Source organism: Mustelus asterias, unplaced genomic scaffold, assembly GCF_964213995.1.
Source record: "Mustelus asterias unplaced genomic scaffold, sMusAst1.hap1.1 HAP1_SCAFFOLD_1883, whole genome shotgun sequence".
Classification (NCBI taxonomy): Eukaryota; Metazoa; Chordata; class Chondrichthyes; order Carcharhiniformes; family Triakidae; genus Mustelus; species Mustelus asterias.
This window is the reverse complement of record NW_027591828.1, coordinates 32,501-37,500: the sequence shown is the minus strand read 5'-3', so window position 1 is coordinate 37,500 and position 5,000 is coordinate 32,501. Positions and strand designations below refer to the sequence as shown.

General features: G+C 54.3%; 9 non-coding genes across 9 annotated transcripts; all 9 read right to left on the bottom strand.

Moving 5' to 3' along the window:
* Nucleotides 1-2: 2 nt before the first annotated feature.
* LOC144488953 (5S ribosomal RNA) lies at nt 3-121 on the bottom strand. Its single transcript, XR_013496789.1, has one exon. It is a non-coding gene; the product is annotated as a 5S ribosomal RNA (ribosomal RNA).
* Nucleotides 122-1,034: 913 nt separating this feature from the next.
* Nucleotides 1,035-1,153, bottom strand: LOC144488962 (5S ribosomal RNA). The gene has a single exon (XR_013496797.1). It is a non-coding gene; the product is annotated as a 5S ribosomal RNA (ribosomal RNA).
* Nucleotides 1,154-1,467: 314 nt separating this feature from the next.
* On the bottom strand, nt 1,468-1,586 carry LOC144488961 (5S ribosomal RNA). The gene has a single exon (XR_013496796.1). It is a non-coding gene; the product is annotated as a 5S ribosomal RNA (ribosomal RNA).
* Nucleotides 1,587-1,897: 311 nt separating this feature from the next.
* LOC144488893 (5S ribosomal RNA) lies at nt 1,898-2,016 on the bottom strand. Its single transcript, XR_013496736.1, has one exon. It is a non-coding gene; the product is annotated as a 5S ribosomal RNA (ribosomal RNA).
* A 311-nt stretch (nt 2,017-2,327) lies between these two features.
* On the bottom strand, nt 2,328-2,446 carry LOC144488960 (5S ribosomal RNA). Its single transcript, XR_013496795.1, has one exon. It is a non-coding gene; the product is annotated as a 5S ribosomal RNA (ribosomal RNA).
* A 308-nt stretch (nt 2,447-2,754) lies between these two features.
* Nucleotides 2,755-2,873, bottom strand: LOC144488883 (5S ribosomal RNA). Its single transcript, XR_013496726.1, has one exon. It is a non-coding gene; the product is annotated as a 5S ribosomal RNA (ribosomal RNA).
* Nucleotides 2,874-3,792: 919 nt separating this feature from the next.
* On the bottom strand, nt 3,793-3,911 carry LOC144488959 (5S ribosomal RNA). The gene has a single exon (XR_013496794.1). It is a non-coding gene; the product is annotated as a 5S ribosomal RNA (ribosomal RNA).
* A 311-nt stretch (nt 3,912-4,222) lies between these two features.
* Nucleotides 4,223-4,341, bottom strand: LOC144488958 (5S ribosomal RNA). Its single transcript, XR_013496793.1, has one exon. It is a non-coding gene; the product is annotated as a 5S ribosomal RNA (ribosomal RNA).
* A 314-nt stretch (nt 4,342-4,655) lies between these two features.
* On the bottom strand, nt 4,656-4,774 carry LOC144488957 (5S ribosomal RNA). The gene has a single exon (XR_013496792.1). It is a non-coding gene; the product is annotated as a 5S ribosomal RNA (ribosomal RNA).
* Nucleotides 4,775-5,000: the final 226 nt, after the last annotated feature.

The following is a 5,000-nucleotide window of genomic DNA, read 5'->3' as shown; positions in this document are numbered from 1 at the left end:
AAAGCCTACTGCACCTGGTATTCCCAGGCGGTCTCCCATCCAAGTACTAACCAGGCCTGAGTCTGCTTAACTTCCGAGATCAGACGAGATCGGGCGTTTTCAGACTAGTATGGCCGTAGGCATTGACTGCCCTGCTTTCTGGCTAATTCAAGTCTCATAGCTCAGCCGCTTCTTCTTTGCCGCTCATGGCAATTCTTTTCCCTCTCTCCTCCTCCTCCTCCTCCTCCTTTGTGCTCTCTCTCCCTCTCGCCGCTTTTCACATCCTTGCGAGGCGTGGTTGTCTTTCAGCTCAGCCAGCGCCCAAGGGGCAAGACCGTAGCAGCTGAATATCGTTGAATGTAGCAGCAGACGTAGTCATCCGAGACGCTAGAAGCTGCACGGATCTCCCACATCTCTCACGTGCAATACTTAATCCCAATCACTGACATTTCAAGCACCATTTGAATGATTTTCAAAAAAATTTTAAAACTCTTCCCTTCACTTTTACCTTCTCACAGTGGCCTTTTTTTTTTGGTCAGAGGAGGAGGGAGGGAGGGAAACACTAATGTAGTGTTTGGGGATAACCACTCTGTGACATCAGACCTTCCGCTTCCCACTTCTTGGTGGATATTGCTTGCCTGACTTTTCCCAAAATGCACTGTGACATCAGACCTTCCGCTTCCCACTTCTTGGTGGATATTGCTTGCCTGACTTTTCCCAAAATGCACTGAGATACCAGACCTTCCACTTCCCACTTCTTGGTGGATATTGCTTGTCTGGGTTTTCCCAAAATGCACTGAGATACCAGACCTTCCGCTTCCCACTTCTTGGTAGATACTGCTGGTCTGACATCTCCCAAAATGCACCATTGAAGTCCCTCAGCCGCCTTTACCAGCCACCTGTCTGTCTTTCACCTGAGGAAGCACCCAAGGGGCAAGACCGTAGCAGCTGAATGTCCTGGCAAAGCCAGGCTGAGGGAGCAGCCAAAAGATTGCCTGCCTCTGGGCCGAGGCTGCGGTGACCGTGTGTTGTGGGCAGCCTCTGCTGGCAGCAAAAGCCTACTGCACCTGGTATTCCCAGGCGGTCTCCCATCCAAGTACTAACCAGGCCTGAGTCTGCTTAGCTTCCGAGATCAGACGAGATCGGGCGTTTTCAGACTAGTATGGCCGTAGGCATTGACTGCCCTGCTTTCTGGCTAATTCAAGTCTCATAGCTCAGCCGCTTCTTCTTTGCCGCTCATGGCAATTCTTTTCCCTCTCTCCTCCTCCTCCTCCTCCTCCTCCTCCTTTGTGCTCTCTCTCCCTCTCGCCGCTTTTCACATCCTTGCGAGGCGTGGTTGTCTTTCAGCTCAGCCAGCGCCCAAGGGGCAAGACCGTAGCAGCTGAATGTCCTGGCAAAGCCAGGCTGAGGGAGCAGCCAAAAGATTGCCTGCCTCTGGGCCGAGGCTGCGGTGACCGTGTGTTGTGGGCAGCCTCTGCTGGCAGCAAAAGCCTACTGCACCTGGTATTCCCAGGCGGTCTCCCATCCAAGTACTAACCAGGCCTGAGTCTGCTTAGCTTCCGAGATCAGACGAGATCGGGCGTTTTCAGACTAGTATGGCCGTAGGCATTGACTGCCCTGCTTTCTGGCTAATTCAAGTCTCATAGCTCAGCCGCTTCTTCTTTGCCGCTCATGGCAATTCTTTTCCCTCTCTCCTCCTCCTCCTCCTCCTCCTCCTTTGTGCTCTCTCTCCCTCTCGCCGCTTTTCACATCCTTGCGAGGCGTGGTTGTCTTTCAGCTCAGCCAGCGCCCAAGGGGCAAGACCGTAGCAGCTGAATGTCCTGGCAAAGCCAGGCTGAGGGAGCAGCCAAAAGATTGCCTGCCTCTGGGCCGAGGCTGCGGTGACCGTGTGTTGTGGGCAGCCTCTGCTGGCAGCAAAAGCCTACTGCACCTGGTATTCCCAGGCGGTCTCCCATCCAAGTACTAACCAGGCCTGTGTCTGCTTAGCTTCTGAGATCAGACGAGATCGGGCGTTTTCAGACTAGTATGGCCGTAGGCATTGACTGCCCTGCTTTCTGGCTAATTCAAGTCTCATAGCTCAGCCGCTTCTTCTTTGCCGCTCATGGCAATTCTTTTCCCTCTCTCCTCCTCCTCCTCCTCCTCCTCCTTTGTGCTCTCTCTCCCTCTCGCCGCTTTTCACATCCTTGCGAGGCGTGGTTGTCTTTCAGCTCAGCCAGCGCCCAAGGGGCAAGACCGTAGCAGCTGAATGTCCTGGCAAAGCCAGGCTGAGGGAGCAGCCAAAAGATTGCCTGCCTCTGGGCCGAGGCTGCGGTGACCGTGTGTTGTGGGCAGCCTCTGCTGGCAGCAAAAGCCTACTGCACCTGGTATTCCCAGGCGGTCTCCCATCCAAGTACTAACCAGGCCTGAGTCTGCTTAGCTTCCGAGATCAGACGAGATCGGGCGTTTTCAGACTAGTATGGCCGTAGGCATTGACTGCCCTGCTTTCTGGCTAATTCAAGTCTCATAGCTCAGCCGCTTCTTCTTTGCCGCTCATGGCAATTCTTTTCCCTCTCTCCTCCTCCTCCTCCTCCTCCTTTGTGCTCTCTCTCCCTCTCGCCGCTTTTCACATCCTTGCGAGGCGTGGTTGTCTTTCAGCTCAGCCAGCGCCCAAGGGGCAAGACCGTAGCAGCTGAATGTCCTGGCAAAGCCAGGCTGAGGGAGCAGCCAAAAGATTGCCTGCCTCTGGGCCGAGGCTGCGGTGACCGTGTGTTGTGGGCAGCCTCTGCTGGCAGCAAAAGCCTACTGCACCTGGTATTCCCAGGCGGTCTCCCATCCAAGTACTAACCAGGCCTGAGTCTGCTTAGCTTCTGAGATCAGACGAGATCGGGCGTTTTCAGACTAGTATGGCCGTAGGCATTGACTGCCCTGCTTTCTGGCTAATTCAAGTCTCATAGCTCAGCCGCTTCTTCTTTGCCGCTCATGGCAATTCTTTTCCCTCTCTCCTCCTCCTCCTCCTCCTCCTCCTCCTTTGTGCTCTCTCTCCCTCTCGCCGCTTTTCACATCCTTGCGAGGCGTGGTTGTCTTTCAGCTCAGCCAGCGCCCAAGGGGCAAGACCGTAGCAGCTGAATATCGTTGAATGTAGCAGCAGACGTAGTCATCCGAGACGCTAGAAGCTGCACGGATCTCCCACATCTCTCACGTGCAATACTTAATCCCAATCACTGACATTTCAAGCACCATTTGAATGATTTTCAAAAAAATTTTAAAACTCTTCCCTTCACTTTTACCTTCTCACAGTGGCCTTTTTTTTTTGGTCAGAGGAGGAGGGAGGGAGGGAAACACTAATGTAGTGTTTGGGGATAACCACTCTGTGACATCAGACCTTCCGCTTCCCACTTCTTGGTGGATATTGCTTGCCTGACTTTTCCCAAAATGCACTGTGACATCAGACCTTCCGCTTCCCACTTCTTGGTGGATATTGCTTGCCTGACTTTTCCCAAAATGCACTGAGATACCAGACCTTCCACTTCCCACTTCTTGGTGGATATTGCTTGTCTGGGTTTTCCCAAAATGCACTGAGATACCAGACCTTCCGCTTCCCACTTCTTGGTAGATACTGCTGGTCTGACATCTCCCAAAATGCACCATTGAAGTCCCTCAGCCGCCTTTACCAGCCACCTGTCTGTCTTTCACCTGAGGAAGCACCCAAGGGGCAAGACCGTAGCAGCTGAATGTCCTGGCAAAGCCAGGCTGAGGGAGCAGCCAAAAGATTGCCTGCCTCTGGGCCGAGGCTGCGGTGACCGTGTGTTGTGGGCAGCCTCTGCTGGCAGCAAAAGCCTACTGCACCTGGTATTCCCAGGCGGTCTCCCATCCAAGTACTAACCAGGCCTGAGTCTGCTTAGCTTCCGAGATCAGACGAGATCGGGCGTTTTCAGACTAGTATGGCCGTAGGCATTGACTGCTCTGCTTTCTGGCTAATTCAAGTCTCATAGCTCAGCCGCTTCTTCTTTGCCGCTCATGGCAATTCTTTTCCCTCTCTCCTCCTCCTCCTCCTCCTCCTCCTTTGTGCTCTCTCTCCCTCTCGCCGCTTTTCACATCCTTGCGAGGCGTGGTTGTCTTTCAGCTCAGCCAGCGCCCAAGGGGCAAGACCATAGCAGCTGAATGTCCTGGCAAAGCCAGGCTGAGGGAGCAGCCAAAAGATTGCCTGCCTCTGGGCCGAGGCTGCGGTGACCGTGTGTTGTGGGCAGCCTCTGCTGGCAGCAAAAGCCTACTGCACCTGGTATTCCCAGGCGGTCTCCCATCCAAGTACTAACCAGGCCTGAGTCTGCTTAGCTTCCGAGATCAGACGAGATCGGGCGTTTTCAGACTAGTATGGCCGTAGGCATTGACTGCCCTGCTTTCTGGCTAATTCAAGTCTCATAGCTCAGCCGCTTCTTCTTTGCCGCTCATGGCAATTCTTTTCCCTCTCTCCTCCTCCTCCTCCTCCTCCTCCTCCTTTGTGCTCTCTCTCCCTCTCGCCGCTTTTCACATCCTTGCGAGGCGTGGTTGTCTTTCAGCTCAGCCAGCGCCCAAGGGGCAAGACCGTAGCAGCTGAATGTCCTGGCAAAGCCAGGCTGAGGGAGCAGCCAAAAGATTGCCTGCCTCTGGGCCGAGGCTGCGGTGACCGTGTGTTGTGGGCAGCCTCTGCTGGCAGCAAAAGCCTACTGCACCTGGTATTCCCAGGCGGTCTCCCATCCAAGTACTAACCAGGCCTGAGTCTGCTTAGCTTCCGAGATCAGACGAGATCGGGCGTTTTCAGACTAGTATGGCCGTAGGCATTGACTGCCCTGCTTTCTGGCTAATTCAAGTCTCATAGCTCAGCCGCTTCTTCTTTGCCGCTCATGGCAATTCTTTTCCCTCTCTCCTCCTCCTCCTCCTTTGTGCTCTCTCTCCCTCTCGCCGCTTTTCACATCCTTGCGAGGCGTGGTTGTCTTTCAGCTCAGCCAGCGCCCAAGGGGCAAGACCGTAGCAGCTGAATGTCCTGGCAAAGCCAGGCTGAGGGA